A 24,835-nucleotide genomic window follows, 5' to 3' on the forward strand; every position below is an offset into this window, starting at 1 on the left:
ATATATCCTTACTAGCTAGCTTACATTGGAGATTTCTAAATAACAAACGATCGTCTTTTGGTAAAAGTTATGTCCAAAAAATATATAAATAGAAATAATAGAACTTTCTCAAACAAATACCATACCTACGACTCCTATATTTGGATAAGTATCGTTAAGGCATACCCCTATTTCATAAAGGGATCTCATGGAACGTGGGTGACGTCACAAAAATCCATCTATAGAATGAAAGATGGATCAAAGGGTCATACACTCTTCGTGAAGTTATCCACAACCCGTTAAATAAGACAAATACTAAGCTTGTAGTGTCGGATATAATGAATAACAATATTTGGAACTTAACTTATGTCTCCTTTGAAATACCCCGCGAAATTATTAACTCTATTCAAAATACCTATATCCAAGTCTCTACACCAAAAACTGATGTTTATTACTAGAACCAAAATAGCAATGGGAAATTTAGCACTAACAACGCCTATAAACTCTTCTTAAAAGCAAATAACGACATTCTTACAAGTCTTCCAAATACTAATACTTGGATTTGGAAACTCAGGACTTTAAACAAAATAAAATTCTTTATTTGGCTTCTTCTTCTCAATAAACTCCCTACCTCCTCCTCACTTTTTTTTTTTATAGAAATATCACCAATCACAGAAATTGTATTAGTTGCCCGAATTGAGATGAAACTACTATTCGCATCTTTGCAAACTGCCATGTTGCTACTACAATCTGGAATAAGTTCAACATAAATATAGACAGTAATGACTTTGACAACAATATATATCGCCTATGCCACTCCAAGACCATGTCCAGAACTAGAAACAATCTTAGAATGCCTACAACTGTTCTAACACCAATTATTTTTTGGAATATTCGGAAAACAAGAAATAGTAACGTGTTTAAACCTCACCCTCCAAATAACATTACCAAAATAATTCAAAACATATCTTTTTCAAGCACTTTAATTCCTTCATATTTCTAATCCTTCGAAAACAAATCATCCAAAACAATCGATCCCTATCACATGGTCTAAACCCCCTGATGAATACTTCAAGTTGAACATTGACAGATCTTTTGAGCCTAAAACAATTAATGGAGGTACCGAAGGAGTAATAAGGAACCAAGCAGGAGAGTAGATAACATGGTTTGCTTGTAAAACCAAAGTGGAAAGTGCGTACCATGCAGAACTGTTAGCCTTATTACATGGATTGACTCTTGCTAAAGAAAAAATATAAAGCATTTATTGGTGGAAACAGGTACTACTAAACTTTCTAAATAATGATAATGTTATATACTCACATATCTGTGCTGACTGCAAGTCATTGCTCCAACAACTGGACGAACCATCATTGAATCATATACCGAGGGAGGCTAATGGAGTAACTGACGAACTAGCGGAATACGGAAGGAAGTCAAATGATCCAACTATGACTCTAAATTATGTTTATATTTTTTATGCATCTCCTTCCCTCGTTACGACTTGTCTTGATAGAGATGCTAATGAAAATTTCTCATAAAGAACCGTTCCCTTTTGTATGGATGAACCTTAGTATTAAATAAAATCCCTTCCGTTCCTAAGGAAAAAAAAAGAGTTACTTATTTTGCCACATTAACATTTTATTTTTAGTAGATACATCTTTTGAATTATGCGGGTAGATGACTTCTATCGCATAACATTTTTCAATCATGCCATACAGCAACAAGATTTTAGGGTTTTACATAAACCCTATCAAAATTGGCATCAACACTCTGTTTGGCATTGCCTAAATCCATCAATGGAGGCACTAAACGAATGTACTGCGAATTGGGTTGTGTATTTACATCCATCGAAGGCCAAAAAGGTTGAGGCCGCTGTTTATCGCGAACTCAGCTCTCTTCTTTTCAAAGTAAATCCTTCTCATCGTATTCACTACTCTTTCAAACGCTTGATTGTTGTTTTCAATTTGAAGTTGCAGATTATGAGTTTTGTGCTTCTCTCATTGAATCTATAAGCAAATTTAACAACAATAAAAAAAAGTGATTTTTTTTTTTTGTATGAGAAATTTGGTGAATGCTGCATTCTTACTGTGAAGTTAATTAGTTGATGATGCCTGTTTTAATGAAGTGTTTATCAATCCACTTTTAGGTAATACCCATTTTTCTTGTCAGAACAAGGTTTGTCTAGACCTCCCATGGTGGTGGAGCCAGAATTTTTACCTTTTCAAAATTGAGAGAGGTAAACACACAAACTATCAACATCTACATATAGACATAAAAAATAATTTCAACCATGTATAAATAGTTCCGGGACGAAGCTACGGTATCCCTTCGTCGAAAAATTACACTATATTTGACTTTATATTGGTATATATAATATTTTGGACACCCTTAAATACCAAAGAAACACGTAGTGCAGTTGGCTAGAGCCCTCACATAAGCACACGCTGCCCCGTTTCGACTCCTTGCATGCGAGTTTCCTCTGTTTTCTTTAATTATTGTGGCCTTCTTGAATTTAATAATTTTCTTTAATTATTGTGGCCTTCTTGAATTTAATAATAAAATAAACATGCGGCTTGGTTTCTAATAATAAAATAAACATGCGGCTTGGTGATAAACGGTGTCAAAATTGTGTCGAACGTCCCAAGTTCGAATCTCATTTTTCACCTTTTTGTGGTTTCCTTATTTTTACTCTCATCGTTTTTATTTACCAAAATTTGGACACCCTTGAAATTCCTAGCTATGCCACTGATTAGTTCGAACCCCAGCCATAAGCTGGCTCCTCCCCCGCTTCCCCATATGTGAGCTTTGTGTAGCCGGCTGCGAGCAAGCATTAAAAGAGGAGAGTTGTGGTAGGTTGACTGCTGGGATAAATATAGTCATAATATGATGAATCCTGGTTCTTGTTTAGAAAATAAAGAGATGGCATGCTGGATAATTGCAATTAATGAACTAGAGAATTATATCACTTTCAAGAATGGCATACTAATCTTGAAATTTCTTAAGAAAGGATGTATGGATATTTTCTTGTATACATACTTTGATCTCTTGATAATTTTCTCAGATCAAGATCACCACTAAAATTAATGAACATCAGCTACATCCACAGTAGCATTTGAAAGTTGTTTGTAAATGAAAATGTCTCAACGAAACAGTTAATCATATATATGATTGGAGAACAAATATTTTAATGAATTGTATGAGAAAGGATGAATTACTTACTCTGTCTGCAAAAAGATTCTGCCTATGGCTACAGCTGAAAAGAGGTTGGAGAAACTCTTCCTGCATTGAAGATTAGAAAACATCCACAATTTCACACCCAAATAGCTTGAAATCATTAACTGCTATCTAGAATGAAATAGAGTTGCTTCATAGAACTATCTGAATCTTCAGAAACATATCCAAGGTAAAACATGCTGTTTCTTTTGACATTCAATCTTAGTAAAACAGTATAAAAGATTGTACATTTTGAAGCATGTCAAGATCATAAGGTGCTGGGCTCTAAAACATTAGAGTATACGTGTGGAATTACTATACCGTTGGCCTTTTTAGAAGGACAAAAAGTAGGAAGGGAAACATGCAAAGAACTTGAGAAAAAAATAACTATTTGCTTATCCAAAATTTACTATTGTGAAAATAACTATTTGCTTATCCAAGTCCATTGATGCATTGTTTCGACTGCCAAGTAATTCAATTTTCTTTGTTTCACTGCTTCTTTGTGTTAAAGCTCATGCATACAAACAACTATTTCTTAAATGAGTTCGATACAATGTTTTGCAGTCATATTTGATGGTTTATTACGACGTGTTCAACTATATTAGTGCCCTCAACTGTCAACATCTCTTTCTACACACAAGTTCTTAACTAAGTCTTAACTTTCCGATGAAAATATCTTGTGAATAAGACCATCATCAATTATGGAGCTGCTTAGTTTCTTGTATAGGATATATAAGGCCTCCGCATCATTTACAATAACTGCAACAAAACATCAAAGAACCTAAGATGCTAAATTCCACCTTAAAACAAGTACTTATGGATAGTAACATATAGTAGTAGCTATCAACATCATACAAGTTCCATTTTACTTGTTATTTGCTGGAAGATCACAAAATCAAGAAGACTTCTCACATCAGTTAGGGAATTGCTTGAAGTAGCTAGAATAAATAAAATAATTCACAGTTACTTGAAGGAAGGATAAGATACAAAGTGAGCTCAGGTTACAAGGTCATGAACAGGGCTCCTCTAACCCTCAATTGGCCTTGGAGACAAATCTGGAAAACCAAAATTCCACTCAAGGTGGCATGCTTCACTTGGTTGCTAGCAAAGGAGGCAGTACTAACATATGAGAATCTGAGGAAACGAAACAACATTCTGGTGACACATTGTTGTTTATGTGGGGAGGCAGCTGAGACAGTTAGGCAATTGTTCTTACATTGCAAAATCACTGATCAACTGTGGAAGATTTTCATCAATCTCAGAGGCATTCAATGGACAATGCCTAGCAAGATTGTTGACACTCTCTCAAGTTGGGAGGAAGCAGGAATTGAGGCAAAGAACAGAAGTTATTGGAGGACAATTCCAGCATGCATCTGGTGGACCATTTGGAGAGAAAGGAATGCTAGAAGCTTTGAGGATAGAAGCAGATCCCTACAAATGATCAAAACAGATTGTATTCTGTTATTATGTTTTTGGTGTACAAAGAGTTCCCCTGTAGATGCAGAAGCAATCCTAGAAGTATTAGATTCATGCTAGGCTTGCTGTTTTTGTTCCTAGATTTTCATACGTTTTTGTAAAGGGGCTTTCAGTACTTATGTTTATAATACAACTTGTTAACTTCTCAAAAAAAAAAAAGGTTTCTGAATGCATTTCAAATACAACATAAATGCTTTAAATAACAGCGCGTCACTGTCCAATATAGAATTTAAAGTTGGTTTTCTTTTTGCTTGCATAGTTCCCATGTTGGAAAGGATGTTGTTGAGGTCTTGAGGATATATCCTGCTCTTTTTTTTTTTTGTGAATGTCCGCTATTGAATGAAACATTTTCAGTTGTATGTTCAAACTATCCAATTGGTGAAGTATCTAGATCATTGCACACCTCTCCCCAGAACAAGTGAAGGGGGAAAGAACAGGGGAAAATATCATAAGGACATCAAAACAACAAATTTATTTAACACTAATTTAGATTAATAGAGGCCCAAGTGGCATTCTTAACTCACAACAAGTCTCAGAAGCAAGAGTATCATAGGCCTTAAGCAGATATCTAGTTTTCTTCAAACAAAAGCAGTTCTCTAGAGTATGCATAATCCAGCAGAGGACTTAAAAGGCCACAGGTTGAGATCTTCACCTGTTACAATCCAACAGAAAAGTTAAATACCGATGCCTTCAAAATACTAATGCTTTCCAGAACCCCCTTTTTTTTGGTATAACCACCTGGTATCTGAAGCCCACTGGCCCAACTAATTCGGATTCGTGCTACGTATGGCCCATTAAGGAGGGAAATGCTCCATACTAGGGGTTTCTCTATTCCCGAGCTCAAATCCGAGACCTCTGGTTAATGGGTTGAGGGATCACAACCATCCCACCACATCTGTTGGTGGTGCTATTCATAATCTAAGTATATTAAAACTCAGAAGAAATGATCACAACCTCAGTCTTAGAGAAGGGCCATTCTGATCATTTGTAACACATAACTTAGTGCCTCATGTGTACTAAGGTTCAATTAACCAGTTCTAGTTCCAGGGAAATGCTACTTTAGGTACCTCAGCAGTCAGCGCATCAGAGGTTGGCTTCTAATCCAAAATAAGCAGAAGATATTCTCCATGCAATTCAGGCTAATTGTACATGTGTTCAAGAATTTTAACTGTTACAATAGCATTTAACAGGAAGCTAAGAGACCATGTAACCTGGAATAGTGCAATTTGCTACTTTTTATTTTAGTTTTTTATAACCTCTAAGAAGTATTCGGAACCTACTAGCGATTATTTCAAATTCATGCCGTGTGGACCCATTAATGGGACATGCTCACCTACCTGGATGTACTTCTAAAAGGGTAAGAGGTTGCATTACATCTCTGCAAGTAGTTAGGGATTGAGGTCTGACTGATTATTACATTTTTTGATCAGTTGATGTGTTGTTGAATGATTGATTGTAAATGGATTGTGCAAGCAATTTACTTATTCAGCTTGTTCAATCAATTGGATAGATTATTGAGTATATTTAGGGAGGTATCCGATAGCCGCTGCTGTACTGCCTGTTTTATTTTGGCTTGACTATCCTGCTATTTAAAGCTCCTACTTTTCATGGGTTAATATTTTCCTTCTCTCTTTCTTCTCTTCCCTCCCCCATTATCACTTAGGAATTTGGTGTTTGAGTGTATTTGAACTTCTGCTCCACTTGTTTCTTAGGTACTTTTGTTCATAAGGTTCTTTTCTTTTTACAGGTTTAATGAAGCTTTAGATGGTGTGGTGTTGACTTATGAACCGAAGTTCAGTAGCAATTTGGCTAAAATTCTTCCAGGAATTCACCCTTATTCTGGTGTGAGATTTGAAGCAAAGTTTCTAAATGCTATTAGGTAGTGCTACAACTTAGTTCTTATTTGCGTAATATCATGTGGATTCAAACACATTATGTTTTTTTGGGTTATAGAATTGTACTCTAGGTCAGTTATTTTCCAGGATTTTCCTTTTTGGAGTGAGGTTGGAGTAATGCTAAAGTAATGGCAGTTTTCTTAATTTCACCACTCTCATTGTTCTCCCTTTTTCAGAAACTCAAAGCTCAACTCCCCACCCTGGATATATTAATATATAAATGTTTAAGAGTGTAAGTCAAAGGTATAATATTGTAAATTCTTTTGGGTTGACGTTGTTTCTTTAATCCGTCTTTTGATATTGATCTTTTCAGAAGGTGAGGTCGTTAAAGTTGGCCAACAGTCTATTCACATAATTGTTCTTGGTTTATCTTCTGCCGTCATCGCAGATGAGGACATTCAAGAAGATTTCAAGTATAAAATTGTAAGCACTTTGAATTAATGACCTTCAGTTGAGATATAGATTTTGATACTGATTTGTCTTTGAATATGTTTTTCTTTTCATAGAAACACGGGAAAGAAGTTTTTGTCAGCAGATCTCACAAGAATCACAGGATCAAAGTGGGAACTACTCTACGGTTCGTAGTCAAGAAGTAAGATTATCATTCATATTTCTTTTTTGAGCTGTGGAAATTCTTTTCCTGCATGTACACACTTGGAATTAACTTTCAGCCTTGATTATTTGCGTTCCTCTAAAATAGGGATCGATACATAGAAAATATAATATAAAACAAAAAGGAACAGAAGCATATATGCAGTTGTTTTGGTCCAGTGACAAGTTATATAGGTATATCAGTTTGCTTTCAAGGCAGCACCTTGAATTTGAAAGAAGGTACTTGTCTTTGCGTGGCAGAGTAGTCTTGGTTAATAGTGTTGCTTTTGCCCACTTATGTGATGTCGCTGTTTCCCTTGCCTTGTAAGGTAAGGGACAAAATTGATGCTTTAAGAAGAAAGTTCATCTGGCAAGGTAACCAAGACAAACAGGTTATGCATTTGGTTGATGGGAAGTCTCTGATCACCACTAAATCAAAAGGGGGACTTGAAATTAGGGACTTAAAAGCTCAAAATATTAGTCTACTGCTGAAATGTATATGGAGGTACAGTTTGGAAGAAAATAGCTTATGGAAAAGGGTAATTTGTGGCAAATACGGCCTAGAAGGGATGTTGTGTACTAATTCTGTCAACAGCCCAGACCATATGGTGTAGGGGTATGGAAGTCCACCAGACTTTACGGGGACACCTTCTTATCTAACTCTAAAAACTTCAGGATGGCAATGGAAGAAAGACTTTCTTCTTGACAGACAACTGGAACATGGATGCTTAAAAGAGCTTTTACCTGATTTATACAGCATTACAACTTCCCCAAATGCTAGTTTGAGCACAGTTAAGGGACAAGAGGGGATTGATCAGATGGTAAGCACCCTCCACCTCCAACTCTGAGGTTGTGAGTTCCAGTTACCAGGGGAGCGAAAAAGGTGGAAGCTTGTAGGGACGGGTAATAAAATAAATTTAAAAAGGGAATTTTAGTAGCTCAGTTGGTTGTCTGGATACCTGAACTTTCACCTTGTTTGTGAGGGTTCAATTTCCCACCTTGTAATCCCCCTTCCCCATTTCCCCTTACCCTCAATTTAACCAAAAAAAAAAAAAAGAAAAAACCACAGTTAAGGGGCTGCACGGATGGAATATCAACTTCAGGAGGGTCCTCAATGATTGGGAAATAGAAGGTGCACTGGAGTTATTTTAAGGCTTTGAAGGATTTCCATTGGATATCAGAAGCAGTGGATAAACTTCATTGGAGGTGAAACAAGGATGTGATTTTCAGTCAAATTTGCATGTCTAACAGTCAGCCATTCTGACCAACAGATTGATGATTGACCATGGAAGTAAGAAAACTAATGCTCCTACAAAGGTTCTATGTTTTTCTTGGCTGGTGGCAAGATAGGCTTGTTTGACTCAAGAAAGGTTAAAAAGAATGGGCTTCCAGTTGTGTCCTAGGTGTCTTCTTTGTGGTTCAAACACAGAAACTAATAGTCATTTTGTTTCTTCATTGCTCTTTTACTTATCAGCTGTGGCAACTCTTTCTTAACATTGTGGGATAAAATGGTGTATACCTGCAAACACTGTTGATCTCCTTAAGAGCTGGAATAGTATGGGAGGTATAGTTAGACAGGATAAATGTTGTTGATTCCTGCTTGTATATGGTGGTCAATTTGGAGGAAGAGAGATTCCAGAGTTTTTGAAGATAGGAGCAGTCATTTGCAGATGATTAAGATGGTGTCTATTGTTGTTTCACTTTTGGTGTAAAGAATGTTCAATAGAGGAGGATTCTTCAATAGACTTGGTAGGGCAACTGTAATTAGGTACGCTTTTTGCTGGTTTTGGGGATCTGTCCTCTGTAAATATAGCTTCACTAGTGCTCTTAATATTAATACTAATGTTACCATTATAAAAAAAAGGTTTTTTTCCGCCTTCATTAGCTTCAACCCTTTGGTTCATGAAATTAAAGGTTCTAGCTAATGTAGTACATATAGCAATAGAGGAATATCAGAAGTATATCCTTCACACTACCAGGTTAAAATAACCTGCCCACTCTGAAAATATATAAAAAAACATACATGTAAGAATGTAATACATAAAGCTCTAGTTGGAAAAGGAGATTAGTGAAGGTGCAGGGTAAAAATATCATAATTCTGTTGGGACACATGCAAACCATTGTGTGATATTTTCCAACAACCATATGTTCCAACATAAAAAAATACAATAATAACCATAACCATTAATATATTAGCAGTCCCTAAGATTGTCATATTAGATAATACATTAATATATAAGCAGTCAGTCCATAAGATTTTCATATTAGATAATACATTAATCTATTCAATCGTAACCATAACATTTTCATATGAAGCTATGAAGTTTGATTTTTTAGGTCTACGCAGTCGTGGGTCTTCATTGTTACTAACATAGCCACTCTGAGCCTTTGAAACCCCATAATTCCATAGCACTGAAGCATATCTCATGTGAAGGGATTGAGCAACAATCCTAGAAGGTGGTACTTGTACTCCATCACTTAGAAACTCAGCAACAAAAAGTCCACCATCCCTGCATCATGTATTAAAAAATAATATCACATTTGTAAATGGTAAAAAATAAATAAATGGTAAAAAAAAAGTGATACGTACCGACTATCACTTGCTTGCTAGGCAATGTCAACATAGTAGTTGACTTCAAATGGGTGAGAACTGTTCTTGCCCTTGTAAGATTCAAGCGCTGACCAGTCAGGTCGGTCTTTTTGCTAAAAAAAGTCACTATATTGAAGGTACTTTGGCAACATTGTAGCCTACTTTTGATTCTCACTTGACAATTTTCTACTTCGGTTTCTCCACGACGAGGACATTGAATCATACACATTTATACATCGTCCTTCAATACAACGACCACTAGGACCCAATGAAACTTCCCATCATAATTACCTGGACATAAACCTCATTTGTCAGGTGCCAAGGCAGCCCAATGGCTATACTAAACCTTTTGATAATGTTAACAACATTCTCCTTATAATTAGAAACAACATTGGCCTTGTCGATGTATGTTCTGAAAAAACAATTAACGATGATATATCGATATTGTTGTGATTACTTAACAACTTCAACTTCTTCCATAGATAGATAAAAATTGGGAGAAGGGTCTAAAATACCCTTATAGTATTAGAATTGGTACAAAAATACCCCTCGTTTACCTTTTGGCCTCAAAATACCCTTGGGGTTAACCTTTAGGGACCTATTTTGCCCTTTTGACTAACAGACTACTTAGTAAATATATTTAATTATTTCATTTATTACTGGCATGTTGTAATTGGTTGGAAATTTAATTAATTAAAGCCAAATTTGTTTGACCCAAACCACCCTATCCACCCGGATCCACCCGACCCATCTTCAAAATACCCAACCCATCCAAATAAAACACCCATTACCCATTTCTTTAAACAAAACCCTAAACATTTCCCCCAAACTTCATCCGTCAGTTCTTGAAGCTCTTTTGGAAATCATCTTCTTCATTAGATTTGTTAAATTTTGTGTTGTTTCAATGTTGACATCTTCTTTTGTTTCTTCTCCTCAACAAGTTGAGTCTCATACATGTAAGTGTGGATTGATAGCAAAATATTTTACTGCTATGACCCGTGAGAATGGTGGACGTCGATTCTTCAAATGTTGTCGTCCTGGCTCATTCTCTTGTGGTTATTGGATTGGATCGATAGTAAACTTCCAAGTCATGCGTCATTGATGACTCACAATCAAAAGATTGAATTAGATTCAATTCGGAAGGAAAGAAACCGATTGAAGAAGATCCTAAAGGAAATAGGTGGCATTGAAATTCATAAACCAAACATTGGTTCTAACTTGAATGATATGACTTTTTTTGAAAATTCAAATTTGGAGGATAAAGTTTCAAACTTGGAGTTGGAACATCATATTGAATGTTCTAATTTGAAGAACTTGGATGATAATAAACTGAAGTGGAAATTGAAAGGGTTTCAATTGATAAGCTTGCTTCTGATCTTTTGGGATATTATTGTTGGTTTTGTAGCTGCCAAGTTGATGTAGTGTATTGTAGTTATGTTTGAACTTCTTTTCTTGGATCGTTTGTAATGTGTAGTCGTGAGTAGTTTGGTGTAGCTCTGTTCTAGTAGTGTGTAGTCATTAGTAGTTTGGTGTAGCTTTGTTCTAGTAGTGTGTAGTCGTTAGTAGTTTGGTGTAGCTCTGTTCTAGTAGTGTGTAGTCGTTAGCAGTTTGGTGTAGCTCTGTTCTAGTAATGTGGTGTAGTCGTTAGTATTTTGATGTAATGTTAGCAATCTACCGGTTACAACTGATGTAATGCCATCGTGTTTTGCTTGTTGAAAGTTGTTAGCAATCTTGTTGATCTCTTGATTGTAATGGAAAAGTTAGCAATCTTGTTAATGTTAGCAATCTGCATTTTTACCATTTACAAAATCTGCATTTTTACAGCGATCTGCAAATTTTTACAGCAATCTGCAATCTGTAAATTTTTACAGCAATCTGCAATCTGCAATCTGCAAATTTTTACAGCAATCTACAATCTGCAAATTTTTACAGCATTTTTACAGCAATCTGCAAATTTTTACAGCATCTAAATTATGGATTGCTTTTCAATTTTACACAAATGCAGGTTAACAGTATAATATGCTTTCAGCCATTTTGTCGTCTGTACAACTTAGTAGACAGCTAAAATTAAAGAAACACTCCCAACACTAGAAATTATCAACTCACTCTAGTTCAAAAAAGAAATATCACTGGGGATTCACAACTCACAAGATCTGTTAAGCCTACCATCAAGACATCTTCCCAGATAAAGCGACATACATAATGTAACTGGAAAACAAAAAACAACAACTACATAGATAAGTAGTAATGGCATTGTCATATATTTTGAACCCACAAAAACTTACAGACACTTGTTCAAGACAGATTAATATCAAAAAAGTCAAAATATTAAGTTTCATCATGCCATTACATAACACTGGAAAACAAAAAACCAACTTCATAATGCAACTACTTCTTCCCACCCCTCTTTGCCTTCAATTTGCCAATTCTTTTCTCCTTTTCAACTGTCAACTGATCTGAAGTCGTAGATTCTTTTCCTTTCTTTGCCGTCAATTTGCCAATTCTGGTCTCCTTTTCAACTGTCAACTGATTTGAAGTCATAGTTTCTTTTCCTTTCCATGCCAATTTTCTTGGTGAGTATGGCAGATTAGTTGGAATGCTCACACCATTGTCATCTCCTTTGAAGCCAATCCTCCTGGTACCAGTTGGTTGAATCTGTATCTTTTTAGCTTGAAGCCTAGTCCTGCTTCAGAAATTGCCTTCGGCCTTAGAATTGTCAGCTCGTCTTCACTTTCATGCTCACCTCTATCCTCATCAGCAACTGCACTTGAAGGTGCAACATGTTGCTCATCCTCAGATTCATCAGAAACTATTTTTCTCTTTGACTTTGAAGGTCCAGTAGGTTTCTTTTCAATTTTCTTTGAATTTGAAGGACCAGCAGGTTGGCTACTCTGTTGACTTGAAGAAGCAATAAAGCCATGAGTAGGCATGAAGACACTACCAGATTCTTCTTGACTGGCTTGGGGTGCTGACACTGGCACATCTTGGGCTGGTTGTTTTGATCTTTGAAGCTATAACAATGACAAAATTAGTTAGATGTTGAATTAACTAGTGTAAATATTGACCAAGTAAAGAAAATTACATACCATAGGACATCTTCTTTGGTTGTGACCTGTTGCACTACAATGTCCACATGTCATTTTTAGTCCTTTTCTTGAAGCTGACCACACCCCTTCCCTTTTCCTTGCCTCATCATTTTCTGTCTTTCTCTTAAGTTTTGGCCTGCTTACCAATTTATGTATTTCTGGTGGCTCCATAGCATGAGAAGGATCAACTTTCCAGAACTTCTCACCTCTAACAGGTTGTATTTTATGCATGTATACCAACATGTAAGCTTCTCTGGAATACCACCAACTCAACTGATCCAGTGGTTCTTGTTTGTCATGAAGATATGCTTTAATGGCATGAGGACATGGTATACCAGTCAAGTCCCATGTCCTACATGTACACTTCTTCCTATTAAGATTCACCACATGCCTATCTTCACCCTCAACTACCTCATATCCTTGGTCTCTATTAGATTGAACTTGACAACATTGTGCAATGATATTGAAATCATTATACAACTCCATGGCATATGGACTAAAATCTCCTTTCCAATTTTTACCCTCTTCTTCAAGTTTTTGCAACCTATTCATAATCTATATAACAATACAACAGTAAGATCAACATAACCTATCAATATAACAGTCACATCAAACTATATTCTGCTATTTCTATTAAAACACTAGATCTATCAATGAAAATAAATTTACAGAGAGCACTGCTCTTTAAGGCCTTAATCTCAAATGTAAAATTCAGTTCCTGATAAATTCGTTTTGTAAATACCCAAGAGATTCAAATAAAGAAAAACAAGGCCATAGTTCACAACAAAAAGCAGCAGAATTTGAAAAGAATAAGAAAAATTACAACTTTGTGAGCCGAAAACTCAAAATCACCAAACTGTAAACAACCCAAACTCTAATTTTCAGTATTATCCCACATTAATCTAACCTACATAGAACCTAATAGTTAGATTAAGATAATATAAAAGATGATAATATAAACAGTAACAACTCACCTTGATTCTAATATTTTCTAACATCTTGATTATAGGTTTTGCCCTTCCTTCTAGAATCCATTTGTTGAATGACTCGGTAAAATTATTCTCACATGAGTGATTTTTGCAGATTGTGTCAAAATAAGCCCTGCACCAGTTTTGTGCAGGGTACCATACCAAATCCTTTGCAGCTTGTTTAGACACAGCACCCATGACTTTCAATTGATCATGAAATTCTTCTTCATAGGTGCTCCAGGCAGACCACCACAGTAACTTTCTCATCTGTACACCTTTCCAAGCCTTGCTCCAATTAGCTTCTATGTGCCTTGCACACCATCTATGATGTGCTTTAGGAAACACCTGACTAACAGCATCCAGTAGCCCCTGTAACAATAAAAATCATAACAAGTTAAAGTATTATTTGTATAAGAATTTAACTGAAAATCAGAAACTTATTAAAATCAGAAACAACTACCTTATGCATATCAGACATGAATGTTACTCCTTCACCATCTGCCAGGTCTAGAGAATTTCTCAGCAACTCAATAAACCATTTCCATGTTCTAGATGTCTCTCTGTCCACCACTGCCTAAGCAAGTGGATAGAAGTGTTTCACTGAATCTTGTCCCATTGCAACCAACAAGATTCCCTTGCATTTTCCTTTTAAAAAAGTCCCATCTAGCCATATAAAAGGCCTCAAACCTCCTTTCCAGCCATTTTTAAAAGCTTGAATGCACACATACATTCTTAAGAATCTTCTTTTACCTTGTTCCAAAGCATCTCTAGATATATTTATGATAACATCAGTACCAAGGTTGTTGTCCCTCAATTCTTGAGCATAGCCCTCCAACTTATTGAATTCATCAATGTAGCTACCCTCCAATTTCTCTAACACAAGCCTTTTAACCCTCTTGATCTTGGAATAACTAACGTTCAAATTAAAATTATCATCCAAATCTTGTCTCATATCATTTACACTGTACTTTGGATTATTCTGAAGTTTTTTCTTGAAGTAGTGTGCTAAAACTTCTTGAGTGGCTCTTCTATTCTTAAAAGCATTTTCACCACATGAGTGTTTGGTGTTCAAGGTTTTAATTTTGAATCCCTGATTTTTCCTATCCTTCAGATATCAAACACTCAAATGGACAACCAATATCACACAAGTATCTCAATCTTGTAGAGTCACTTTTTTCAACTTTAAGTGCAACCTTTCTAACAATAGAGTAAAAACTCACAATTCTTTTAGCTTCTTTAAGATCTTTAAAGCACATACCCTTTTCCAACTCTAAGAATCTATCTAGCTTGTCCCTGATCTCTCTGGTTTTTTCCTTTCTAAAGACTTCAAATTCATCACTATTGTAATCACTAGGAATAGGTTCATTCTGATCCTCATCCTCCTCATTTGATTCACAATCAGTTGCTACCTCTACTGGCACAACAGGGTAAGGCTTGTTCAAGTCACAAATATTAGGAATAACAACAGTAGCTTCACCCTCATCTACAACAAATAATTGAAGGACACTAAACTGACACTAAACTGACTAGACAGAGCATATTGTAGAGTCCTAATGCTTGAATCATCCTCAAGCAAATAATATCTACCAGTTGGCCCTGTTACTAACAGTTGTTTCACAACCCTAAACCCATATTTCTCAATGAACTCTGAGCAAATGTCAATATATGACAGCAAATCCACATCATAACCATGCCAGGTTTCATCCAATTTTTTAATGTATACAACTTGAGGAGAAAGGACCCACTTGCCCCCAGTTAAATACTAAATCCACTTTTTCGGTCATTCTTCAAATATTTTACATGGCAGACAAAAAAAGTGAAAAGGAATTGTCAGCCATAAACAAAACAAGTTATAGGAAAACTAACATTATTTAATTTGAAGATAAAGGTAGTAAAGTTATAGGGACCACTAACATTATTTATTTCAACTTCACATAGAATTGTACACTAAAACAAACAAAAAAGTGCACAAATTGGGAACAATAAAGTCATACACATACCAGTCACACACATACCTCACTCGAGAAAACAATCTATAAAGCACGTAAAAGCAATAAAAGGCCCTAACATAAGAAAACAATGTATAATGTCAACACTACACAAACTTCACCACACTATAGTACAATAGACCAAATGCAATCAAAAATCAAATAGAGCTAAACCCTAACTATTTACGAATACATTTAATCGAACAATCATTACACAATATTTATGAAAATTATTAAGAGTAAGTCTTCAGTTCTTACTTTATCGGAGTAGCAAATCGATTTCTTCACTTTTTACTTGAACATCGCGGAAGATCCAACAACTGATGAAGGTGGGGGGAAGTGTTTAGGGTTTTGCTTAAAGAAATGGGTAATGGGTGTTTTATTTGGATGGGTTGGGTATTTTGAAGATGGGTCGGATGGATCCGGGTGGATAGGGTGGTTTGGGTCAAACAAATTAGGCTTTAATTAGTTAAATTTCCAACCAATTACAACATGCCATGTAATAAATGAAATAATTAAATATATTTACTAAGTAGTCTGTTAGTCAAAAGGGCAAAAATAGGTCCCTAAAGGTTAACCCCAAGGGTATTTTGAGGCCAAAAGGTAAACGAGGGGTATTTTTGTACCAAATCTGATACTATAAGGGTATTTTAGACCCTTCTCCCTTAAAAATTACATCCACATGCATAACTTATGTATCAGTTATTTGTATGTATCAGCAGGTGTTAATCAAAAGATAAGTGGACATAGTTATACCTCATCATTCCAACACTTGTTGGGTTGGGACCGAGAGCCAGAAGTATTAAAGGAATGGGCGCATCATGACATCGTAAGATGTCTCGCCCGAATGAATTAGTTGGTACTAGAAATGTTAGAAAAAGTGAACGAAAGGAGTAATAAGAAGTGAAAAGGACAGAGACACTTCCCAACCATTAGGTAGAACCAGTCCTTCGTCTTCAGAGATGCAACTACAAAATCTAGTTGTTCGAATCCAAGACACGAGCATTTAGCTATGTAATGCCCATCCTTGCCTTTTCTGTAATTGTGTAAAGATAATTAATTAATGGACATCAAGAACATTAATAATAGTTGACTGACTTACTTTTATGCATGTTGCTTGTCAAGACCCTCACGTATCCATTCCGAGAACAATGAGATTAGTTGAGTTGGACCCTCGTCGGAAATGTTATAACCTTGAAATGGATATTGTTGCCGCACATCAGAATTCAGAAGTGACTTTCTCCTTTCCTTTTGAGGTTGAGCTAGATAGTGGAGCAGCAGGACTTGATATTTTTCTCTTTTTGATATTAGATGGTGATCTGGAAATAGATTTTTTCAACTTCCTAAACTTCAAATGTTGTGCTATCTTCTTTGATAGAAGGATATTAGATGTCAATTCCTTAATAGTATTTGTCAATTCCTTAACACGAATAAGAGAATAATCATGTTTATATTGGCATCCTTCGCATCGACAGCAAACACATTTGTTGTTAGAGAGGAAGCAGCAAAGATTGAGCATTTGTTGTGCTCATGGTGGACTCTATGGAAAGAAATGAATTCTAGATGTTTTGAGGACAAGAGCAACAACATCGAGAAGATAAGGATGAATGGCCTTAGTCTTTTGTACTTTTGGTGTAAACAGGATATGAGGAGGGATATAAAACTTTTTATTGATTTCATAGGCAATTTGTAATCTCCCTAAGGGTAGGTTTTGTTTTGCTCTGATGAGACTTTTGTGAATACACAGTTACCCTAATCTCAAAAAAAAAATTTGTTTGCTACAGATCCTATTTATTGGTTAAGATTGGTAATCTGTTGCTACAAATGACTCAACTATTCCAACATATATGTAAGTCTCCGTGAAAGATTACCTTACAAACTCATATTTTTTATTATAGGTTGTGCATCCATGGCTTGTCCCAACAGAAAAAGAGTTGCAAATATCATTCCTTGTTACTCAAGCATTTGTTGAGACGCTATTTGATCCTATGGTGGATATAGTTAAAAGGGAATTGGTTGGAGCAACAACCATCAAAAGAGAAAGAGTTGATGCTGGTCAACTTGTTGTTTTTGATGAGGATATGATTAATGCAGCTGTAAGGGCTGGTGTTGGTGCTGAAAAAAGTGGTGGGAAGAAAAATTGTTGGTGTTGGTGGTTCTGAAAGAATGTTGACACCTTTTTCTGGGGCTGAAAAAAGTGTTGGGGCTACCTCTTGTAATAAATGTTTTGGCTTTCAATGTGGTAAGTGGTAAGTGCTAGAGAAAAGATGATGATGTTGTCAAGTGTCTTCAAACATTGACCGAGGCTGTGAAAGAATTGACATCCAAGAGGAGTGTCATTCCATCATGGAAGCTTCAGGATCCATATACTCCACATGCTAAGAGGAGAAAAAAATTGTTTGTCAAGGCAATATCAAATATGGAAAAAAAAGTTATTGGAGAATTGTCAATGACCATAAGAGAGAAGTCGGTGCTTAAGAAGGTGAATATTTACAAGTTCGTGCCTTCAGCTATAAAAGGCTACTTTGTTGGCACTGATGGAAACAAATGATCGCGAATTCTACTCCATGCATTATCTTGATGAAAATGATTTTAAGAACATGACTAGTATGAATTTTTGGTGGGAGGACTTGTTTTCTCCAATAACCTTCAATTTATAATGTTTGTTTTATCTTTTCAACTATTACTAACTAAAATTAATTGTTATTTCAGTAAGTTCTTAGCCTCATGCAGGAGAGGCATATCAGATTCAATGAGCACTATGATTTCACGGATAGAATCATGGATCTCAACTTCTATGGTTACTTCATAGACAAGTTCAAGATAATGAGCGAGGAAACAACAACAGCTGGTGGCAGAACCTTAAAGCAGTTACTTGCTGAGTTTTTATGGCAAGATGATGCCGTTGACTATTTAGAGGGAAGAGACCATATCCTGGTGGCATGGATTGGATAGGGGCAAAGAGGATTCTTGCAGTCATGAACTCAGGGAAAAAACATTTTGACTCTTGAGATCCTCTTGAACGAGGGAGTCAGTAATGTTTATGACTGCAACATTAACAACAACAACAACAACATACCCAGTGAAATCCCACTAGGTGGGGTCTGGGNCTTAATAACTTTAAACTGGTGTAATAATATAGTTAAAAGAGGTGATGTTTTAGTTATATAATTTAGCAGAAAAATAGAAAAAATATGTATTCTATCATTGAGAGTGCTACACTGCCTCTGTTATGACCAGAATTATATAGATAGATATAGATTTTCAATGGTCTGTAGAATCCCCAATTTGTTGGGTTGTCTGCATAAATGATTTTCTGAATTTGCATGTGCCTTAATTATTGCTGTGGTTACATAGTAATTCTTACAGTGTTTCTATTACTGAATTTCAATGCTCTTTTGCTTCTCCTTTCAGTATGCATTTTACATTTTTGGTTTAACTTTAAAGGATGAATTAGACCTGACATCGTGCTTTTTATTTGTAGTTTTGATGAAGAGATACTACACATATGTGGGTCTTTCATTCCAGCTAACACAGGAAATGCTCAATAGTTGGAAACGAAGGCAGAAGAGTCTCAAGCTTACAGGTTTGTGAACTGTGAAATTTCTATTCACTTATTTCAGTCCATCACTTTGCCTCATGCATTTTTCTGATACTGCAGCATTACAGAAAAGAGATTAGGCAGCAATAGGGCTGCTGAATTGCTTGAGCCTGATAACTTAGTACCTTACTGGGAAAAGCTGAAATCTGAAAATCATATTAAGAAATCGAGAAGATCTAAAAGCAAAGACAGCTGAATGTGCTAATTGTATGCATTGCATCACGACATATTTTTGTAAGGTATTCATTTCCTTTTTTTTTTGTTTCCATTTCTTAGTTACTCTGCTCACAGTGAGAAATATATTATTGAAATTGTGTATTTACATTGTTACATTGAGACCTATTTATAAACACTACATTAGACTCCTTTTCCAACTAGGATTACTATTCGTATTCTATTATAATTCCTATTCTAAGTAGGATTGCATGTATTTATTCATATTCTAACACTCCCCCTCAAGCTGGTGCATACAAATCATATGCACCTAGCTTGTTACAGATGTAATTATACGAGCACCAATGAGGGGCTTGGTAAAGATATTCGCAAGTTGATCATTTGACTTCACAAATTTTGTAACAATATTTCCCAAGAGTATCTTTTCTTTGACAAAGTAACAGTCAATCTCAATGTGCTTAGTCCTTTCATGAAACACTGAATTTGATGCGATATGAAGGGCCGCTTGATTATCACACACAAGTTCCATCGGACTGATTTAGTCGAATTTTAGCTCTCCCAGCAACTGTTTGATCCAAACTAGCTCACAAGATGTTGCAGCCATTGCTCGAAATTCTAGTTCTACACTAGATCGAGCAACCACACTCTGTTTCTTACTCTTCCACGACACCACATCTTGGTGGCTCCCGGGTGAATGGAATACCGAGAACTATGGACTTCTGACAAGATCTGTGCTCTCAAGTCATCAACATTAGGAACACACAAACGACCTTGATATCTAAGTACACCATCGAGAAAGCCTCTACGGACTTTCTAAGCACCGCTTCTTTCAATTCCACTAAGGTCGGATCAAGACATTGTTTAGCTTTCACATCCGTCACAAAAGACGATTCTGAACCATTGTGGACCATAACACCACCCTTGGTAGAGTCTACTAACTGAACACCCAATCGGGCCAATCTATGTACATCTCGTACCAATTCTTTCTTATCTTTTTCTATATGGGCAACACTACCCATTGATAATCGGCTAAGAGCATCCTCTACTACATTCGCCTTACCGGGGTGATAGAGAACACTCATATCATAATCCTTAAGCAACTCAAGCCACCTTCTTTGGCAAAGATTCAAATCTTTTTGATTAAACACATATTTCAAACTCTTGTGGTCGGGAAACACATATATGTGAACACAATACAAATAGTGCCTCCAAATCTTTAAGGCAAAAACCACCGCCGCTAATTCAAGATCGTGGGTAGGATAATTCTTCTCATGAACCTTAAGTTACCTTGAAGCATAGGCAATAACTTTTCCATTTTGCATAAGCACACATCCTAACCCAATTCTTGAGGCATCACAATAAACAACAAAACCATTCATCCCTTCCGGTAAAGTCAACACCGGAGCGGAAGTAAGTCTATCTTCCAATTCCTAAAAACTCTTCTCACATAATTCGGACCATATGTACTTGGCCTTCTTTTGAGTCAAAGTTGTCAATGGAGAGACAATCGTAGAAAACCCCTCAACAAATCATCTGTAATAATCAACCGAACCCAGGAACTTCTAATATCCGAAGAGGATAAAGGTCTAAGCCAACTCTTGACCACATCCGTCTTCTTAGGATCTACCTCAATACCTTTACTTGAAACAATGTGACCACCTGGCCCTTGAGAATTTGCAACACAATCCTCAAATGATTGGTGTGATCATCCTCACTTCTCGAATAAATCACTATATCATCAATGAACACAATTACGAACATATCAAGGTATTGTCTAAACACCCTATTCATCAAATCCATAAAAGCCGCCGGAGCATTAGTCAAACCAAACGACATCACCAAAAACTCATAATGACCATACCGGGTTCTAAAAGCCGTTTTCAGAATATCTTCATTTTTCACCCTCAATTGGTGATAACCCGACCTAAGGTCAATCTTAGATAAGTAACTCGCTCCTTGGAATTGGTCAAACAAATCATCTATTCTTGGAAGAGGATACTTATTCTTAATGGTCACCTTATTCAATTGCCGATAGTCAATACACATGCAGAGTGAACCATATTTCTTTTTAACAAACAAAACTAGAGCACTTCATAGAGAGATATTCGATCGGAACCCTTATCCAACAAATCTTTCAATTGTTCCTTTAATTCCTCAAGTTCTATCAGAGTCATTCTATAAGGAGGAATAGAAATAGGTTGTGTATCTGGGAGAAAGTCAATACCAAAATCTATTTCTCTTTTGGGAAGAATATCGGGTAAATCATCTGGGAACACTTTTGGATATTCATTAACAGCGGGGACCGACTCAAGAATAGGGGTTTTGGATATATCACCCTAACTAGATGATACGTGCAACCCTTAGAAATCATCTTTCTAGCTTTAAGACAAGATATAAATCGACCTTTCGGCATAGAATATCCCCCCTTCCACTCTAGGATAGGCTTATTCGGAAACTAAAATCTGACTACACGGGTTCTACAATCAATAGAAGCATAACAAGAGTGCAGCCAATCCATACCAAGGATAACATCAAAATCTAGCACATCAAGCTCTACCAAATCGATAAGAGTAACTCTATGGGACAAGGAAACGGGACACTTTCTATAGACCTTCTTAGAGTCTTTCTTAGCCACAATAGAATCACCAACAGGAGTAGAGAGAGAAAAAGATCTAACAACACATCAAGAAGCACATCAAATATCATAGCCACATATGGCATCACAAAAGACAAGGTAGCATCGGGATCAAGTAAAGCATAAACATCAAGTTGAAAAACTTCCAACATATCGGTAACCACATCGGGAGGACCTTCTTGTTCACCACGAGTCTGAAGAGCACAAAACCTATTTTGCTTGGGAGTATTAGTACCCGAACTACTTGGACCGGATGAAGGATAGGGTTGAGCCCTACGACGACTATCTCCCTCATTCTTAGCAACTGAAGGACAATCCCTTATCTTGTGGTCCATATTACCACAACCAAAACAAGCATTGGAACTCGCTAGACATTTGTCCTCGTGCCTTCTACCACACTTAGCACAATTTGGCAATGAAGACCCACTACCACCTCCTTGAGGTTTAGGGTTAGACAACCTCTCTTTGTTGAACTTAGGAGCATTAGAGGAACCTTGCTCGGAAAACCTTTGTCGATACCTAGGACAACCATGTCCATCGGACCATGCATAAGAGAAATTACCATCACCGGTTCTAGACCTCTCCTTAAGTTTCTCCTCTTCAATTTGTTGGGCATGAACCATGAGACGAGAAATATCCATGGCATGGACAAGCATAGTCGTACGACACTCTTTCACTACTAATTCAAACACACCTGAAACAAACTTGCTCATCCTTGCCCTAGAGTCAGCAACTATAGAAGGAGCATATTTCGACAATTGAGTGAACCTCAAAGCATATTCTTTCACACTCATGTTCCCTTGTCGGAGATTAATGAACTCAAGCACTTTTTCATCCCTCGTCTCAAGAGGAAAGAACCTATCAAGAAAAGCGGACTTAAACCTTTTACATTCTAGGTGACCCGCATCTACCGGTATTGCTTCCTTCCATTGGTTGAGCCAAATTTGAGCAACACCCTTAAAGTTGATAAGCAGCCAATTCCGCCTTTTCCACCGGAGTCACTCCCATAATAGTCAAGACCTTGTAAACCTCATCAATGAACTCTTGAGGATCTTCCTCAACCTTAGAACCATAGAATTTCGGAGGATTCATCCTAGTGAAGTCCCACACTCTAGATGCTACCCTACCCACATTTGGGTTCACGGGGTTCACAACTTTCCTATTGGCTTGGGCTGTCATAGCTTGAACCAACACTTGAAAAACAGTCCTAAACTCCGCATTAGTCACTTGCTCTGCCAAAGGGTCAACCGGAGCTTGAGGAGGAACTCCTTGACCAATCTCTTCTCCCTCATTCCTTCTAGCAAAAGTTCTTCAAGTAGTCATATCCTGTAGACCATCGGGTAAGGATTAGAAGAGAGATCTTATAGAGTTAAAACTCTATCGCATGACTTAGAGTAATGAAGAAGTGAAGTTTCCTAAACATCTTGTAGCCTCTCATTCATAAATGTGGCGCGCTTCACACTCATGAACAAGACTCTACTAGACGTGGTTTTGAGACATCCTAGGACCTCTCTAAACTTTGTGCTCTGATTACCAAGTTTGTCACGACCCAGGGGTACCCCCTCGATGTAACATGGCATACAAGACCCCGAGAGGCTCATATAAGCCACTTAGCATTCATAGTCAAGATAATAGAAAATTGGTAAAATTTAAAACATTTTCAACACAATCAAAGTTTTACAAAACGAAGTGGAAGTCTAATACACTTGTCTCAAAATCCATCTAAAACAATAGAATCATTGGGACACAGCCCATACAACAATGTTCTAACTTAAAATGAAAAGAGCACAAGGAAATGGTGGCCAAATCCTCGAATGCTATGAGGACTCACCAATCTTCAACCTTGCCTCTACTATGGATCCTAGCCACGGGGATGAGAGTCGGGAACGCCAGACCCTAGATTTGGATAAGAAATGTAGGCAAGAGTATGCGTTAGGACAACAAGGTACTAAATATGATAGCTTGCATAAACATCAACATAAACATTAGAGTTAGACAACATAAGACGTAAGGCATAATCAATGAACATAATAGATCATTTCAACATAAAAGGAATACTTCTTGAAGTAACCTCAATTCATCCTTACTCATTATGGAAGGCAAACTCAAGCAACAATCCAAGCTCATCACCTATCATACTTATCTTAGCTTATCTTTTATAGAAATGGGAAATCGCCTCTTGCTTTCCTATAAAGACGCATGGGTATTCGCCTCTTGCCTTTCATATATGGATCATGGGTAGTAGCCTCTTGTCCAACTTATGGGATCATGGGTACTCGCCTCCAAGCCCAGCATCATGTGACACGGGTACTCGCCTCCATGTCTTTCTATAATCGCCTCCATGTCCAATCATCATTATAGGAACATGGGGAGTTGCCTCTTATTCGATTCTAAGGAATATGGGTAATCGCCTCTTATTCAACTCTAAGGAATATGGGAATCACCTCATATCCTTCTCATTTAGAGGTCATGGATAATTGCCTCTAGCCTCATCAATTTCTTAGTCTTTTAGCTTAGATTCATTTTAGGTAAGCAATCCTTTCAACCTAGAATCATTCAATGTTAGAAAGCCTTTCACATTCATACATAAGCAATTCATGTGGGTAAATCTCTTCCACCACAATCACATCAAAATCATC

The 24,835-nt window shown here is 36.7% G+C and overlaps 2 pseudogenes; one reads left to right on the forward strand and one right to left on the reverse strand.

Annotated features, from left to right (window-relative positions):
• Window positions 1–1,775: 1,775 nt before the first annotated feature.
• On the forward strand, window positions 1,776–19,671 carry LOC125842748 (uncharacterized; annotated as a pseudogene).
• On the reverse strand, window positions 12,004–12,840 carry LOC125843342 (uncharacterized; annotated as a pseudogene).
• Window positions 19,672–24,835: the final 5,164 nt, after the last annotated feature.

Source organism: Solanum stenotomum, chromosome 10 (assembly GCF_019186545.1).
Source record: "Solanum stenotomum isolate F172 chromosome 10, ASM1918654v1, whole genome shotgun sequence".
NCBI classification, from domain to species: Eukaryota; Viridiplantae; Streptophyta; class Magnoliopsida; order Solanales; family Solanaceae; genus Solanum; species Solanum stenotomum.